This window comes from Coregonus lavaretus, assembly GCF_964263955.1.
Source record: "Coregonus lavaretus genome assembly, chromosome: 28".
NCBI classification, from domain to species: domain Eukaryota; kingdom Metazoa; phylum Chordata; class Actinopteri; order Salmoniformes; family Salmonidae; genus Coregonus; species Coregonus lavaretus.
Genome location: NC_140015.1, coordinates 34,086,750 through 34,106,307, shown reverse-complemented (window position 1 = coordinate 34,106,307; position 19,558 = coordinate 34,086,750). Strand labels below are relative to the sequence as shown.

At 42.8% G+C, this 19,558-nt stretch overlaps 1 pseudogene across 1 annotated transcript in view; it reads left to right on the top strand.

The window, feature by feature from the left end:
- Positions 1-19,558, top strand: part of LOC311104322 (ras-related protein Rab-26-like) — a 118,975-nt pseudogene that overhangs the window by 55,903 nt on the left and 43,514 nt on the right. The window contains exons 3-4 of the transcript in view: positions 6,811-6,852; positions 8,400-8,466. The product of the transcript in view is annotated as a ras-related protein Rab-26-like (transcript). The remainder of the gene's footprint in view (positions 1-6,810; positions 6,853-8,399; positions 8,467-19,558) is intronic.

Here is a 19,558-nt window from a genome sequence, read left to right as displayed (position 1 = left end):
CACAGATAGCAGAGAAGACTCTTGTTTTTAGTGGTCTGGTCTTTATAAAATTGACTACACCTACAATGTCAGTCATAACCTCACTTAATTCAGAGGAAAGGTGCCTTGAAGCCAGTGCTTCTCTGTGTATAACACAGTGTGTCCACTCAGCATTAGGTGAGGCCTTCTTGATGAGTGCCCGAAGTCCTTTTCTCATCCCTGCCATGGTCTGTGCACCATCACTGCAAACACCAATGCAGTTCTCCCACTTTAGCCCATTCTCAGTCAGGAAGCAGTCCAGCATTTTGAATAGCTCTTAAGCTGTGGCTCTGTCTCTGACATATTTACAAAAAAGTAGATCCTCACACAGGGAGTTTGTCATGTCAAAACGTACATAAGCGATAAACAAACAGTCTTTGTTGCTGTCAGTTGCTTCATCGAACTGTAAGGCAAAACGTTTGTCTTTGAGTTTATCTACCAGCTGTTCTTTAAGATCGTTAGCAATGTCATTTATACGTCTGGCGACAGTGTCATTGGACAGAGGGATAGTTTTTATTTTTGCAGCACTTGCGTCATCCAGCATGACAGAGACCATGTCTAATGCTGCAGGCAGTATCAGCTCCTCTGCTATGGAGTGGGGTTTTTTGCACTGAGCAATTTGGTACGCCACCTTATATGATGCTAACAGTGCTCGCTGGTTTACTGAAGTAGCATTCACAAAGCGGGACGATTGTTGGCAATATTCGGCATGTTTTCGCTGAAAAAACTCAAGCGGCTTATCAGCGTGATTGGGGTGTAATGTCTTTAAGTGACGCCTTAATTTATTTGGCTTCATGCTGTCCGCTGCCAACATTTTTAGACACAGTAAACATACCGGTCTTTCCTCGTCTCCCACCGTAGTCACAGTGAAGCCAAGCGCTACATACGCTTCGTCATATTTCCTCGTCTTAGCTTTCGGGAGACTTACGTTTGTCTCATTATCTCCGTCTCTCTCCGCCTTTCTTTTCATCCCTGTTAAATATTTTTCCATGGTGTCTCTTAAGGGTTTGTTATCTGCACTTCATATCTCCTGCTCTGTGCTGTGTGCTCTTGTTCGGTGCAAAAAAAACATACTACCTGGGGGGAAAAAAGCACGTTCCACGGGGTCACACGCGCCCCCCCTGGCATTGCTCCGAGCCCCACCAGGGGGGCGCGCCCCACTATTTGAGAAGGACTGCCTTAGATACAGCTGTCTGTCTGGAATATTACCAGTAATTTAAAAAACAAGTTTAATCTGGGAGGGATAGAGAAGAGATGCTCAGCTAACCCTTTAGATAAATGCAAGTGTGTGTGTGTTCGCGCGTCTTGTCCATATAGCCACCATGTTGCTCCTACCTGTTCAGACAGCTCCTCACAGACCCAGTCCATATAGCCACCATGTTGCTCCTACCTGTTCAGGCAGCTCCTCACAGACCCAGTCCATATAGCCACCATGTTGCTCCTACCTGTTCAGACAGCTCCTCACAGACCCAGTCCATATAGCCACCATGTTGCTCCTTCCTGTTCAGACAGCTCCTCACAGACCCAGTCCATATAGCCACCATGTTGCTCCTACCTGTTCAGACAGCTCCTCACAGACCCAGTCCATATAGCCACCATGTTGCTCCTACCTGTTCAGGCAGCGCCTCACAGACCCAGTCCATATAGCCACCATGTTGCTCCTTCCTGTTCAGACAGCGCCTCACAGACCCAGTCCATATAGCCACCATGTTGCTCCTACCTGTTCAGGCAGCGCCTCACAGACCCAGTCGATAATTGAAAGGTTCCGTCAATTTTGGAAGCAGACTCCACTGCATAGTCAATAGTCATTTTGGGAGCCTGAGAGGTGTGCTTTCAGTTGCAGACAGAGAGTACAGGCTGCAGAGTACAAAGGCTGTCTCAGGGGGACTTGGAGAGATCCTGGCCTGGAACAGAAGGTAAAAAAACTTGATTGCTCACTGTACAAAACTTTTGGAGAGTTTTTGTAGAGTCTAACTGTTATAGAAGGTCACAGACTTTACCTATTACGTATGGTAGAAATATCGTTTGGGAGAGTTTTTTAGAGAGTATCAAAATCTATGGCTCAGGCTTCGAAAAATAAATGCATCTATTTTACAGGTGAAAGAGACCAACTTAACTATTTTTTTTGTACAGCCCCAAGGAGATGATATTGCTGACAGAAAGTGATGCTGTCACCTTTAGCTTGTTACAGTATGGTTGAGATACTTGGCTGAGATATTTAGCTTGTTATGGCTGTACAGAACAACAGCAGACTCTAGCCCATAAGCTCATAAATATATACAGTATATTGTATAACACGTTGCATACAGTATTTACTGTATGAGCCAGAGGGCCGAGGATTTACTGATTTGCCCCTGTGCCTGTTCAATCCCAGTGTGTCTTAATTGAAGTTACTTGTAAAATGTGATTGGGACCTGTCCTGTGGCCTGGTGGTAGATGAGACCTGTCCTGTGGCCTGGTGGTAGATGAGACCTGTCCTGTGGCCTGGTGGTAGATTAATGGTGGTCTGGGCAACTAACTCTGTCTCACATCAGAATTTCTCAAATTTCGAAGTTGGTGCAGACGTCAAATTTCAAGGTGTTTTAAGGTTAAGTTTAGGCATAAACTCCGAAATCTTAAAGTTAGGCATTAACTCCAAATGGTTAAGGTAAGGGATAAGGTTTGGGATAGGCTTAAAACAAAAATCTCAAAAACAACTTTGGAATCAGAGGCAGATGCTTACGCCCATCCACCATCTCTGTCCACAATGCCCTAGCAAAACCCAAACCTATTTGAAGTAGCCGGTTTCTACGTCATCTCCCGATGTCCTCAGATATGGATGGACGTTGAATACTGACTTGAATCACGGATGACCTGGCTGGTTCTGTGTTAGTGCTGCTGCTGCTGACACGGCTCTTCTCCCAGGGTTCTTTTTAATGAAGCCCCAGTGTGTGTGTGTGAGTGAGGGGGTGGTTGGAGAGGTGGAGTTGTGTGTGTGTCTATCTTTGAGTTTGTGAGTTTGTGTGTCTTTCTGCAAGCACAGTACTGTTCGGAAAACTCTGACAGGTCTCCAAAAAGGAGAGGAGCAGAGAGGGCCTTCCTATCTCTCTGAGTTTATTTCCCCATTACTGTGCTCTCTGACAAGCTGCTCTGGAGATGTCCAGCCTAGCCTAGACCCCTGTGGGTCTGTCAGTAATTACTGAGCAAAATAACTCTGTCTCTGTCTCTGTGTCTCTGAGAGCTCTTTATCCAGTTTTTACTGTAATGGAAAATAGACTACATTATCAGCTAGTATCATTTTATTTTGGAGGCAGGCTTTTGTATGTGTATATGGGGATGGTCTGACTGGCGCTTTGGGAATGGAAAGGATCTGAGAGAGGGAGGGAGGTTGCCGCCTCTCTCACATAATCACTCAAACAACATTTTTTTTTACAAACACTCTTAACCTGTAAAACAGTGTTAGATTGATCCATGTGACTGATAATGATTGATGCGAGGAGAACACAGCTTCTCTCAGCCCCAGTAGATTGACCGATCTATTGACCGTCATACAATACCTGTTGGCAGTGCCTCCACAATAGACCCTGTGAGAGAGAACCCATTGGATTCCTGTGGCAGTTTCAGCTGCTCTAATGCCACCAGGCTGAGTGGACCTAGACCTGATACATGATGATTAGGCCTAATCATCCCATCTATCAGTGGAATCTAGCCAGCTGTATCCTAAACCCCACAGGGCACCACTTTACAGTGTGTTTTCTCTGGGTCACTGAATATTCAACAGGCCTGAAGCACAGTGTGAGCTGTCTTTCGTTACCAATAGAGACACACAGAGACTCCACTCATGTCTTAGACTGTGATTACTGAGAGGAACAACCCAGGGTCGTGTTCATTAGGGCACGCAATGGAAAATGTTTTTGAACATTTTGCAACTGACTGACTGTGAAAATGTGAGAAAAAAAATATTGGACCTGTCCAGGTAGTCCCTCCATGTTTTTAGTATGTTTTCTTCTGTTTGGTGCCTAATGAACACCACCACTGTGATGAGGCTACTCTTGTTGCTGCTGGACCCACAGCCACTGAATATAGAGGAGTCGTCTTCACTGGAACCCTGGGAGGGTAAATCAACAAGTCATCAAAGATTGGTAGTGCTCTGTGTGGGCGGAGTGGGCGATCTTGAAGGAGTAGAGCATCTTTGCTGTTTCCCCGTCTCACGGCAACAAGGGGTAATCTGTTTTCTGAGCGTCGCCGAGGGGTTGCCATGGCATTAGTGATGAATCAGATCTGCATATAGTTTGTTTGTGCTTTGATTTGCTTCATTGTAATGTTGACATAAGCTTGTGAACAGAGGTGAGATCACAGAGATGGAATAGTTTTATCTTTAGAGGGGAGTCATACTGTAATTAATGTGTGGGAATTAATATATGCCTTCCCTCTCTTGGTACACAGATACATGCAGATACACAGGTATACACACCTTAATGATGTTGATTGATGAGTAGGAACTAGGACGTGCCCACTGATAGGTTGGATACACATATTAACCGAGTTTATTGGTCAGTTTGTTGTGTAACCATGGATATAGAATGGCTCCCGGGATGGTCTTTGAGAACCATTCTTTTGTATGAATCAACTGTTTTTGTTCAGGATTTAAAGAGTACAGTAAAAAAAAAGGGTATGTTTAATATCATGAATACTTACTGTACCTTTGGTGGCTTTTATTTTATCTGACCTAGAACATCTAATCCGGGATTCAATCCGATCATGCCTGTCGACAATGCGCCATTTTAAAGGTTATTTCTGCAGTGTTTTACTGTGAATTAAATCTCTGCAAATGCGGTAATATTGTCTTTAAAATTGTCGGCAACATGCGATCGATCGTATTGAATCCCAGGCCTAGTGACAGTAATTCTGCATTCATTCAAGACTCCAGTTTTGAGATTTCCCAGGACAATGCCCTGTAGAATAGTTACATTGACCTGTGATCAATGGAAGAATAGATTACTTTCCAGAACTGGCTGTGGTATTTAACCTTGCTGTAGCCATGAGCTGAACTTTGCCCTTTGTCACATTGTGGCTGTAGGATCTTAGAGAACATCCACGTTGAGCTGAGTCACTGATGTCTAAGTTCCAATATCCACATTAGCGTACTACTTAGAATGCATGGTCAATATACAGGTAACTGCCAAAATAACAGAAACACTTGATTAAATGAGGGATACAAAGTATATTGAAATCAGGTGCTTCCACACAGGTGTGGTTCCTGAGTTAATTAAGCAATTAACATCCCATCATGCTTAGGGTCATGTATAAAAGTGCCCAGTTGCCCATTATTTTGGCTACCATGGCTAGAAGAGATCTCAGTGACTTTGAAAGAGGCATCTCAAAGGAGCATAGGGGGTTTAAAGTGTGTGTGTGTAAATGTATGTCTCAGTCACCAGATATCAACCCAATTGAACACCAATTATAGGAGATTCTGGAGCGGTGCCTGAGATAGCGTTTTCCCACCATCATCAACAAAACACCAAATCATGGAATTTGTTGTGGAAGAATGGTGGCGCATCCCTCCAATAGAGTTCCAGACACTTGTAGAATCTATGCCAAGGCACATTGAAGCTGTTCTGGCTCGTGGTGGCCCAATGCCCTATTGACACTTTATGTTGGTGTTTCCTTTCTTTTGGCAGTTACATGTACATTGCTTCCTTCACATTGCTACTCTGACATTGCTCATCCTAATATTTCTAATATTTATATCTTCCTTAATTTCATTATTTTACTTTTAGGTTGTATGTATTGTTGTGAGTTGTTAGATATACTGCACTGTCGGAGCTAGAAACACAAGCATTTCGCTACACCTGCAATAACATCTGATAAACATGTGTATGTGACAAATACAATTTGATTTGATTTGAAGTGGTATGGAAGTGTTGATCTTCGTAAGAGCCATGCTGAGTGTACGCAGGCTGTTTCTGGAGGGAGGAGTGGAACTCAGTGGCGAGGGGCTCATCACTAGAGTTGGGTTATAGAATAAGGGAGGAGAGGGAGGGAGGGAGGGAGGGAGGGAGGGAGGAGAAGGAAGAGGAGAAGTGAGAGGGAGAGGAACAGGGTTAGGTGAGAGGAGCAGGAGGAGGAAGAGAGGAGAAGGGAGAGGAACAGGGTTAGGTGAGAGGAGGAGGAGGAGAAGAGGAGAACAAGGGGAGAGAAGGGTGAGGAGATCCTCTGGAGTAACAGGCCAGCGGTATGAACAAAGGGACCTGGAATACTGCATTGTTGATGGAGGGATGTGGAAGAGAGAAAGGAGAGGTGGACAGGTGGAGGCTAGCATGTCATCAGGCAGGAGAGAAGGGAAGGATATCTTCCTGATTTAGTAAAGTATGGGGAGAAGTTTCTCACATACACTGTAGCTGGGAGGACGGCTAGTGCTAATGGCTGGAGCGGAATCAGTGGAATGGATCAAATACATCATTACATTACATTTTACATTTTAGTCATTTAGCAGACGCTCTTATCCAGAGCGACTTACAGTTAGTGCAAACATTATTATTTTTCATACCCCCTGTGGGAATCGAACCCACAACCCTGGCGTTGCAAACGCCATGCTCTCCCAACTGAGCTACATCAAACACATGGTTTGATGCCATTTCATTTGTGCCGTTCCAGCCATTATTATGAGCCGTCCTCCCCTCAACAGCCTCCACTGGTACACACACACGCACACACAGAGAGAGAAAGTAATCTTCATTTGATTTGGTTACCTAAGCTATTTAAGTATGTCTCATTAATGATCATTAATGTATTCCTGATTTCCTTTTACAGAATAAAGTGCTGAACATTGACAGAGTGAAGGTGAAGCTTCAGGTAAGAGCCTCATAACGGATTCCATAATCTGTCTTTATTTCTCAGAATCATCATCAGTGTGTTGCCCAAACTATACAGCCCCTGATATCCAATCAGGCGTGGCATGCGTGCTTGCGTGTGTGTGTGTGTGTGTGTGTGTGTGTGTGTGAATTCCCATCTCTACTACAGTGATGTATCAGGGTAATCACCACAGATTAAGTGCAGCTCTGTCCACTGCGGTAACCTAATTTAGAGTCTAAATAGCCAATACAAACAAATTAGAATTGAGTAGTTATATCTCCATGAATCTTCTACACTCCATTAATCCCAATGTTCTCCAGACACCAGTCATTCACTACAGATGCTCTCTGTTTCTCTGTCTCTCTCTTTTCTCCCCCCGCTCTCTCCCTCTTTCTGTCTCTCTCACTCCCTCTCTCCATGTCTATCCTCTCTCTTTCTCCCTCTCTCTCTGTTTCCCACCATCCTCCATCTCCCTCCCTCCTTTCCTGCCATTGTTGTTATTAATTTGTTTGCTGTGTTGTTTTATATAAGATCATTTATTTTCTATATTAAGTCAAATAGAGGTGGTAATTACGTGAATCATTCCAAACCAGCTTAATGAGGGCCTGACAGAGGTTGGGGGGAGAGGGGCTCTGGCTCTGTGATGTATTAATTTGGGCTAATTAGCTGTGAGTCGTTTGTGTATGCAGCGAAACACAGCACAGTGTGGGAGCACTAGATAACTTGGGAGAGTTATTTGAATTATGTTTCTCATGTTAAAGCTACAGTCTGGGATTCAAAGGACACCCACTTGTTTTGGGATGGGGATAGGGATTCCCAAATCCCAGCCATTCTCATCACTACCTGCACAACATGCTGGGAAGTCACTAAGACGCCATATTCCTTATCAAGCTTTCCCCCCAGTTTGAATACTAGTTTAAAACTTTCCTAACATCAATTTTAAATTGACCCCCTACTCCCTAGCCCTTTCCCCCTACTTTAAGTGAGAGCTGCAGTGAATGCCATTTGAATTCTTGTTTGTAAGAGGTTGCAAACTTTAAATATATGTCTTACCTCAAAGGAGCTTTAAGTAAAGCAATGAAACAGTGGCAGCGAAATGATTCAACCCTATAGAGGTCAATCCTAACTTCAACTAGCTTTCCACTGACATCACTGCATGACTCAGTGACAATTCGACTTGAGAAAACTTAGAATTCACCCCTATGGGAAATTATAAATATACCTTTTAATCCCTCTCTTCTCCCTCTCGCCTCCCTCTCGCCTCCCTCTCGCCTCCCTCTCGCCTCCCTCTCCTCTCCCTCTCTTCTCCTTCTCCTCTCCCTCTCGTCTCCCTCTCTTCTCCTTCTCCTCTCCCTCTCGTCTCCCTCTCTTCTCCTCCCTCTCCCTCTCTTCTCCCCCTCGTCTCCCCCTCGTCTCCCTCTCCTCTCCCCCTTCCTCTCGTCTCCCCCTCTTCTCCCTCTCTTCTTCCTCTCCCTCTCTTCTCCCTCTCATCTCCCTCTCTTATCCCTCTCCCTCTCTTCTCCCTCTTCCTCTCCCTCTCTCCTCAGATCTGGGACACAGCTGGACAGGAGCGTTTCCGCAGCGTCACACACGCCTACTACCGCGACGCCAACGGTGAGACACACACACACACACACACACACACACTTTCTCGCTCTCTTTCTCTCACTCTTGGTCTCTCACACACACAGACAAACACACCAACAAACACTTGTGTGATTCTGTCTCAATACCACTCCAGCTGCTGTGGTGACAGAAACAAGAGGGATTCTCTCCCTCATTAAGAAACAAGCTGCATTATATGTTACTGAAAGTGGTCCTTAGTATGCAGAGATTCATAACATTTAAATGCATATTAGGATGGCACTGATATGTAAATTAGCTGAATAACATTTATGGTTAACTTATTTGTTTACATGTCTGTGAGCATGCAATTTGATAATGACCATTTGTCTTGAATGCGTGACTGGATGGGTGGATGGATGGATGGATGGATGGATGGATGGGTGGATGGATGGGTGGATAGCATATTCACATGGTGCATGTTTCTAATGTTTCCAGTCTCCTTAAAGGCATGTGTTCATTCATCTTCTTCTATAATGCATGTATGTATGGTAAATGGGAGGGAAGATCATTTTATAAATGTTGTGTTACATCCCTGTTGATTTGCTCAAGGGGGGGGGGGGGCAGCAGGGTCCAGAAACAAGATATGAGTGTTGCTGTAATTTATAAATGCTGTTCTCTAAACCTTGCTACACACACCAAACGGATGCACACACACACACACATACAGTACACAGCAGAATGCATAGGCAGACACACACAACAATCTGTGGATAGAAACTAGCACACACACACATATATTATAGGGACAACAGGAGACTCACTATGGTGTATGTAGCAGTGAATAATGTGTGTGTGTGTGTGTGTGTGTGTGTGTGTGTGTGTGTGTGTGTGTGTGTGTGTGTGTGTGTGTGTGTGTGTGTGTGTGTGTGTGTGCATTTGGCCACTGGTGTTCACTCCAGGTGGTATTGGAATGGTTTTAAAATGAGAAAAGAGAAACTCATCTCCTCCAGCTAGCCAGATTGACATCAATCTCCCCTAAAGCAGTACTCTGCTGGGCTGGATGTTCATCAGGGAAACAGTCAGGGAGCATGCTGTCCTGTCCTCTCTAGAGGCTTTATTAGAACAACAGGGTATTATATTCATAATGGAAATCATCATTGTCATCATCAACAACAGCAGTGTCTCCTTCATCTTCATCTTCCTTATCATCATAATATTCATCTTCATCATCTTCATATTTGCCTCCTTCCTCATCATTGTCATAATCACCGCTATCATGATTATGTAGCAGTGAATAATGTGTGTGTGTGTGTGTGGCTCCCGTGTGGCTCAGTTGGTAGAGCATAGCGCTTGCAAAGCCAGGGTTGTGGGTTCGATACCCACGGGGGACCAGTACGAAAAGCTATGCACTCAATACTGTAAGTTGCTCTGGATAAGAGCTTCTGCTATGTAACTAAAATGTAAATGTATGCTCCAGCTCTCCACTCAGCCATTTGATCAGGTGTATGTGTGCATGTACATTTTAGTCTCTACAGCCTGTCACATAAACACTATGCTCCCTTCATCCACAACAACTAAATGTGTTTTTTGCTTTTGATATGGTTCTCTGGGACTTCACAGCTACCCTGCAAGATAGGCAGTCAGTGCCTGCACCCCAAATAGCACCCTATTCCCTATGTGGTCCACTACTTTTGACCAGGTCCCATAGGGCTCTGGTCAAAGGTAGTGCACTACATAGGGAAGATGGTGCCATTTGTGCCGCATCCAGTTCCTTTTGAAGTCAACGAGGCGCAGACAGTAGTCAAGAGGGACCGCTTCAGTGATTTCCACAGCTTTAGTAAAGCAAAGACAGTCAAACCCCTGGCAGCCAGTCACTACCTCCCACAGCTTCGCAGATCTCACTGAAATTCTCAGCAACAGCAAAGAGTTCTACTGTACCACTTTACTTTCTCATCACTGAGAGGATTGTGTGCAGTGCATCAAACTGTCTCTCTCTCTCTATATATATATATACATACATACATACATACATACATACATACATACATACATACATACATACATACATACAGTGGGGAGAACAAGTATTTGATGCACTGCCGATTTTGCAGGTTTTCCTACTTAGAAAGCATGTAGAGGTCTCACATTTTTATCATAGGTACATTTTCAATATGTGAAAGACGGAATCTAAAACAAAAATCCAGAAAATCACATTGTATGATTTTTAAGTAATTAATTTGCATTTTTTTGCATGACATAAGTATTTGATCAGAAAAGCAGAATTTAATATTTGGTACAGAAACCTTTGTTTGCAATTACAGAGATCATACGTTTCCTGTAGGTCTTGACTAGATTTGCACACACTGCAGCAGGGATTTTGGCCCACTCCTCCATACAGACCTTCTCCAGATCCTTCAGGTTTTGGGGCTGTCGCTGGGCAATACAGACTTTCAGCTCCCTCCAAAGATTTTCTATTGGGTTCAGGTCTGGAGACTGGCTAGGCCACTCCAGGACCTTGAGATGCTTCTTACGGAGCCACTCCTTAGTTGCCCTGGCTGTGTGTTTCGGGTCATTGTCATGCTGGAAGACCCAGCCACGACCCATCTTCAATGCTCTTACTGAGGGAAGGAGGTTGTTGGCCAAGATCTCGAGATACATGGCCCCATCCATCCACCCCTCAATACGGTGCAGTCGTCCTGTCCCCTTTGCAGAAAAGCATCCCCAAAGAATGATGTTTTCACCTCCATGCTTCACGGTTGGGATGGTGTTCTTGGGGTTGTACTCATCCTTCTTCTTCCTCCAAACACGGCGAGTGGAGTTTAGACCAAAAAGCTCTATTTTTGTCTCATCAGACCACATGACCTTCTCCCATTCCTCCTCTGGATCATCCAGATGGTCATTAGCAAACTTCAGACGGGCCTGGACATGTGCTGGCTTGAGCAGGGGGACCTTGCGTGCGCTGCAGGATTTTAATCCATGACAGTGTAGTGTGTTACTAATGGTTTTCTTTGAGACTGTGGTCCCAGCTCTCTTCAGGTCATTGACCAGGTCCTGCCGTGTAGTTCTGGGCTGATCCCTCACCTTCCTCATGATCATTGATGCCCCACGAGGTGAGATCTTGCATGGAGCCCCAGACCGAGGTTGATTGACAGTCATCTTGAACTTCTTCAATTTTCTAATAATTGCGCCAACAGTTGTTGCCTTCTCACCAAGCTGCTTGCCTATTCTCCTGTAGCCCATCCCAGCCTTGTGCAGGTCTACAATTTTATCCCTGATGTCCTTAAACAGCTCTCTGGTCTTGGCCATTGTGGAGAGGTTGGAGTCTGTTTGATTGAGTGTGTGGACAGGTGTCTTTTTATACAGGTAACGAATTCAAACAGGTGCAGTTAATACAGGTAATGAGTGGAGAACAGAAGGGCTTCTTAAAGAAAAACTAACAGGTCTGTAAGAGCCGGAATTCTTACTGGTTGGTAGGTGATCAAATACTTATTGCATGCAATAAAATGCAAATTAATTACTTAAAAATCATACAATGTGATTTTCTGGAATTTTGTTTTAGATTCCGTCTCTCACAGTTGAAGTGTACCTATGATAAAAATTACAGACCTCTACATGTTTGTAAGTAGGAAAACCTGCAAAATCGGCAGTGTATACTTGTTCTCCCCACTGTGTGTATGTGTGTGTGTGTGTGTGTATGTGTGTGTGTATATATATATATATATATATATATATATATATATATATATATATATATATATATATATATATATATTACATTTACATTTTAGTCATTTAGCAGACGCTCTTATCCAGAGCGACTCACCAAGTGGTGCGTTCACCCTATAGCCAGTGGGATAATCACTTTACAATTTTTTTTTTTTGGGGGGGGGTAGAAGGATTACTTTATCCTATCCCAGGTATTCCTTAAAGAGGTGGGGTTTCAAATGTCTCCGGAAGGTGGTGAGTGACTCCGCTGTCCTGGCGTCGTGAGGGAGCTTGTTCCACCATTGGGGTGCCAGAGCAGCGAACAGTTTTGACTGGGCTGAGCGGGAACTATGCTTCCGCAGAGGAAGGGGAGCCAGCAGGCCAGAGGTGGATGAACGCAATGCCCTCGTTTGGGTGTAGGGATATATATATATACATACATATATATATATAATCTCTCTCATATATATATATATATATATATATATATATATATATATATATATATATATATATACATACATACATACATACATACATACATACATACATACATACATACATACATACATACATACATACATACATACATACATACATACATACATACATACATACATACATACATACATACATACATACATACATACATACATACATACATACATACATACATACATACATACAGTGGGGAGAACAAGTATTTGATACACTGCCAATTCTGCAGGTTTTCCTACTTACAAAGCATGTAGAGGTCTATGTGTTTCTTCCATTTGCGAATAATCGCACCAACTGTTGTCAACTTCTCACCAAGCTGCTTGGCGATGGTCTTGTAGCCCATTCCAGCCTTGTGTAGGTCTACAATCTTGTCCCTGACATCCTTGGAGAGCTCTTTGGTCTTGGCCATGGTGGAAAGTTTGGAATCTGATTGATTGATTGCTTCTGTGGACAGGTGACTTTTATACAGGTAACAAACTGAGATTAGGAGCACTCCTTTTAAGAGTGTGCTCCTAATCTCAGCTCGTTACCTGCATAAAAGACACCTGGGAGCCAGAAATCTTTCTGATTGAGAGGGGGGTCAATTACTTATTTCCCTAATTAAAATGCAAATCAATGTATACAATTTTTGACATGCGTTTTTCTGGATTTTTTTGATGTTATTCTGTCTCTCACTGTTCAAATAAACCTACCATTAAAATTATAGACTGATCATTTCTTTGTCAGTGGGCAAACGTACAAAATCAGCAGCATATATATATATATATTTTTTTCTCTTTCTCTCTCTATATTATCTCTCTCTGTCTCTCTATATATATTATTTCTTTCTCTGTCTCTCTATATTATCTTTCTCTGTCTCTCGCTCTCTGTCTCTATATTATCTGTCTCTCTCTATATTATCTCTCTATATATATATATATTATCTATCTCTGTCTCTCTATATATATTATCTCTCTCTGTCTCTCTCTCTATATTATCTCTCTCTGTCTCTCTCTATATATATTATCTCTCTCTGTCTCTCTATATATTATCTCTCTTATCTCTCTCTGTCTCTCTCTATATATTATCTCTCTTATCTCTCTCTGTCTCTCTCTATATATTATCTCTCTTATCTCTCTGTCTCTCTATATATATTATCTCTCTCTGTCTCTCTCTCTCTCTGTCTCTCTCTATTACCTCTCTCTGTCTCTCTCTATATATTATATCTCTTATCTCTCTCTGTCTCTCTCTATATATTATCTCTCTCTGTCACTCTCTATATATTATCTCTCTCTGTCTCTCTCTCTATATTATCTCTGTCTCTCTCTATATATATTATCTCTCTGTCTCTCTATTATCTCTCTCTGTCACTCTCTATATATTATCTCTATTATCTCTCTCTGTCTCTCTCTCTATATTATCTCTCTGTCTCTCTCTATATATTATATCTCATCTCTCTCTGTCTCTCTCTATATATTATCTCTCTCTGTCTCTCTATATATTATCTCTCTCTGTCTCTCTCTCTATATTATCTCTGTCTCTCTCTATATATTATATCTCATCTCTCTCTGTCTCTCTCTATATATTATCTCTCTCTGTCTCTCTATATATTATCTCTCTCTGTCTCTCTCTCTATATTATCTCTGTCTCTCTCTATATATATTATCTCTCTGTCTCTCTCTCTATTATCTCTCTCTGTCACTCTCTATATATTATCTCTATATTATCTCTCTCTGTCTCTCTCTATATTATCTCTCTGTCTCTCTCTATATTATCTCTCTGTCTCTGTCTCTATATATTATCTCTCTTATCTCTCTCTGTCTCTCTCTGTCTCTCTCTATATATTATATCTTTATTATCTCTGTCTCTCTCTATATATTATCTCTGTATATATTATCTATCTCTCTGTCTCTCTCTCTATATTATCTCTCTCTCTGTCTCTATATATTATCTCTATATTATCTCTCTGTCTCTCTATATATTATCTCTCTCTCTGTCTCTCTCTCTATATTATCTCTATATATACAGTGGGGAAAAAAATTATTTAGTCAGCCACCAATTGTGCAAGTTCTCCCACTTAAAAAGATGAGAGAGGCCTGTAATTTTCATCATAGGTACACATCAACTATGACAGACAAATTGAGAAAAAAAAAAAAAATATTTGGTCACCTACAAACAAACAAGATTTCTGGCTCTCACAGACCTGTAACTTCTTCTTTAAGAGGCTCCTCTGTCCTCCACTCGTTACCTGTATTAATGGCACCTGTTTGAACTTGTTATCAGTATAAAAGACACCTGTCCACAACCTCAAACAGTCACACTCCAAACTCCACTATGGCCAAAACCAAAGAGCTGTCAAAGGACACCAGAAACAAAATTGTAGACCTGCACCAGGCTGGGAAGACTGAATCTGCAATAGGTAAGCAGCTTGGTTTGAAGAAATCAACTGTGGGAGCAATTATTAGGAAATGGAAGACATAAGACCACTGATAATCTCCCTCGATCTGGGGCTCCACGCAAGATCTCACCCCGTGGGGTCAAAATGATCACAAGAACGGTGAGCAAAAATCCCAGAACCACACGGGGGGACCTAGTGAATGACCTGCAGAGAGCTGGGACCAAAGTAACAAAGCCTACCATCAGTAACATACTATGCCGCCAGGGACTCAAATCCTGCAGTGACAGACGTGTCCCCCTGCTTAAGCCAGTACATGTCCAGGCCCGTCTGAAGTTTGCTAGAGTGCATTTGGATGATCCAGAAGAGGATTGGGAGAATGTCATATGGTCAGATGAAACCAAAATAGAACCTTTTGGTAAAAACTCAACTCGTCGTGTTTGGAGGACAAAGAATGCTGAGTTGCATCCAAAGAACACCATACCTACTGTGAAGCATGGGGGTGGAAACATCATGCTTTGGGGCTGTTTTTCTGCAAAGGGACCAGGACGACTGATCCGTGTAAAGGAAAGAATGAATGGGGCCATGTATCGTGAGATTTTGAGTGAAAACCTCCTTCCATCAGCAAGGGCATTGAAGATGAAATGTGGCTGGGTCTTTCAGCATGACAATGATCCCAAACACACCGCCCGGGCAACGAAGGAGTGGCTTCGTAAGAAGCATTTCAAGGTCCTGGAGTGGCCTAGCCAGTCTCCAGATCTCAACCCCATAGAAAATCTTTGGAGGGAGTTGAAAGTCTGTGTTGCCCAGCGACAGCCCCAAAACATCACTGCTCTAGAGGAGATCTGCATGGAGGAATGGGCCAAAATACCAGCAACAGTGTGTGAAAACCTTGTGAAGACTTACAGAAAACGTTTGACCTGCGTCATTGCCAACAAAGGGTATATAACAAAGTATTGAGAAACTTTTGTTATTGACCAAATACTTATTTTCCACCATAATTTTCAAATAAATTCATAAAAAATCCTACAATGTGATTTTCTGGAGAAAAAAAATCTAATTTTGTCTGTCATAGTTGACGTGTATCTATGATGAAAATTACAGGCCTCTCTCATCTTTTTAAGTGGGAGAACTTGCACAATTGGTGGCTGACTAAATACTTTTTTTCCCCCACTGTATATTATCTCTCTCTGTCTCTCTCTATCTATTATCACTCTCTGTCTCTCTCTACATATGATCTCTTTCTGTCTCTCTCTATATATTATCTCTCTCTATATATTATCTCTCTCCTCCTCTCGCTCCGTTCTGTCTATATCCCTTTGTGGAGAACCCTGTCTGGGAATCAGATAGATGAGCGAGACATGACATCAATCAGAAACAATTAGCCCAGTGGAGACACACTACTATAGCCTAGCCTATACCCGCTCTACTTAGACAGTGATTTATGTGGAAGGGACTCAGTTAATCTTCCTGGTTTTTAGATGGAGAATAGCCTGGTCTCAGATTTGTTTGTGTTGTCTTGCCAGCTCCTCCCAAACAATGACCTGAGGAAATGGCAAGACAGCACAAACAGATCTGAGATCAGGCTAGAGGGAGACAAACACTCCCCTTCTCTGTTTTCTCATTCTCTAATCTTTTATCACCTTTCCCTAATTTTTTACCATCCTACAGAAATGTACACAGTCATTGCTGAGAGAGAGAGAGAGAGAGGGAGACACAAATACAAATTCCATATAGACACTGTTGCCCTAGAGCAACCCTAAACATCAGCGCCACAGTTAACTTCCACAACGCTGTGAACGATCTACCAATTAGGATCTGGCTAAAAATACTTGAATCAGTTATAGAACCCATTGCCCTTTATGGTTGTGAGGTCAAAATGGGACAAACACCAAATTGAGACTGCATACAGAATTCTGCAAAAATATCCTCAGTGTACAATGAAAAATACCAAATAATGCATGCAGAGCAGAATTAGGCCGATACCCGCTATTTATCAAAATCCAGAAAAGAGCCGTTAAATTCTATAACCAGGATGCGATTCCCAAACCTTCCATAACAAAGCCATCACCTACAGAGAGATGAACTTGGAGAAGAGTCCCCTAAGTGAGCTGGTCCTGGGGCTCTGTTCACAAACACAAACAGACCCCACAGAGCCCCAGGACAACAACACATTTAGACCCAACCAAATCATGAGAAAACAAAAAGAGAATTACTTGACACATTGGAAAGAATTAACAAAAAAACAGAGCAAACTAGAATGCTATTTGAACCTAAACAGAGAGTACACAGTGGCAGAATACCTGACCACTGTGACTGACCCAAACTTAAGGAAAGCTTTGACTATGTACAGACTCAGTGAGCATAGCCTTGCTAATGAGAAATGTCGCCGTAGGCAGACCTGGCTCTAAAGAGAAGACAGGCTATGTGCACACTGCCCACAAAATGAGGTGGAAACTGAGCTGCACTTCCTCACCTCCTGCCAAATGTATGACCATATTAGAGACACATATTTCCCTCAGATTACACAGATCCACAAAGAATTCGAAAACAAACCCAATTTGTTGCCACATGAAAAGGGCAACCAGTGAAGAACAAACACCATTGTAAATACAACCCATATTTATGTTGATTTATTTTCCCTTTTGTACTTTAACTATTTGCACATTGTTACAACACTGTATATATACATAATATAACATTTGAAATGTCTTTATTATTTTGGAACTTCTGAGTGTAATGTTTACTGTTCATTTGTATTGTGTATTTCACTTTTGTTTACTATCTACTTCACTTGCTTTGGCAATGTTAACATATGTTTCCCATGCCAATAAAGCCCTTAAATTGAATTGAAATTGAGGAGCATGATAAATGGAATGTGTTGTTGTCTGTGGATATTACTGTAGGAAGGAGAGCTGTGGGTAGACTGGATATAGGGTAGACTGGTGTGTTCTGCATGGTGATCAGAATGGAGGTGTGGTGGAGTTTGGTGATTTACAACTTAGAGAGGGAGAGGTGAAGAGAGCGAAAGAGAGTGTGTGTGCGTGCCCATTGCCTCCTGTGTTGTTTGTAAGTCCCTCCGCCCTCTAATTTGGTCTCTCTTACCACTCTCTCTTTTGTTCTCATTTGACTTGTGTCTCTCTATTTGGCACTTCCACTGTTTCTCTCTCTTCTCAGCATCTCTGTTGTGTTCTCCCTCTCCTACACCACTGTTTCTCTCTCTTCTCAGCATCTCTGTTGTGTTCCCTCTCCTACACCACTGTTTCTCTCTCTTCTCAGCATCTCTGTTGTGTTCCCTCTCCTACACCACTGTTTCTCTCTCTTCTCAGCATCTCTGTTGTGTTCCCTCTCCTACACCACTGTTTCTCTCTCTTCTCAGCATCTCTGTTGTGTTCCCTCTCCTACACCACTGTTTCTCTCTCTTCTCAGCATCTCTGTTGTGTTCCCTCTCCTACACCACTGTTTCTCTCTCTTCTCAGCATCTCTGTTGTGTTCCCTCTACTACACCACTGTTTCTCTCTCTTCTCAGCATCTCTGTTGTGTTCTCCCTCTCCTATACCACTGTTTCTCTCTCTTCTCAGCATCTATGTTGTGTTCCCTCTCCTACACCACTGTTTCTCTCTCTTCTCAGCATCTCTGTTGTGTTCCCTCCTACACCACTGTTTCTCTCTCTTCTCAGCATCTCTGTTGTGTTCCCTCTCCTACACCACTGTTTCTCTCTCTTCTCAGCATCTCTGTTGTGTTCCCTCTCCTACACCACTGTTTCTCTCTCTTCTCAGCATCTCTGTTGTGTTCTCCCTCTCCTACACCACTGTTTCTCTCTCTTCTCAGCATCTCTGTTGTGTTCCCTCTCCTACACCACTGTTTCTCTCTCTTCTCAGCATCTCTGTTGTGTTCTCCCTCTCCTATACCACTGTTTCTCTCTCTTCTCAGCATCTCTGTTGTGTTCCCTCTACTACACCACTGTTTCTCTCTCTTCTCAGCATCTCTGTTGTGTTCTCCCTCTCCTACACCACTGTTTCTCTCTCTTCTCAGCATCTCTGTTGTGTTCTCCCTCTCCTACACCACTGTTTCTCTCTCTTCTCAGCATCTCTGTTGTGTTCCCTCTCCTACACCACTGTTTCTCTCTCTTCTCAGCATCTCTGTTGTGTTCCCTCTCCTACACCACTGTTTCTCTCTCTTCTCAGCATCTCTGTTGTGTTCCCTCTCCTACACCACTGTTTCTCTCTCTTCTCAGCATCTCTGTTGTGTTCCCTCTCCTACACCACTGTTTCTCTCTCTTCTCAGCATCTCTGTTGTGTTCCCTCTCCTACACCACTGTTTCTCTCTCTTCTCAGCATCTCTGTTGTGTTCCCTCCTACACCACTGTTTCTCTCTCTTCTCAGCATCTCTGTTGTGTTCCCTCTCCTACACCACTGTTTCTCTCTCTTCTCAGCATCTCTGTTGTGTTCTCCCTCTCCTACACCACTGTTTCTCTCTCTTCTCAGCATCTCTGTTGTGTTCCCTCTCCTACACCACTGTTTCTCTCTCTTCTCAGCATCTCTGTTGTGTTCCCTCTCCTAC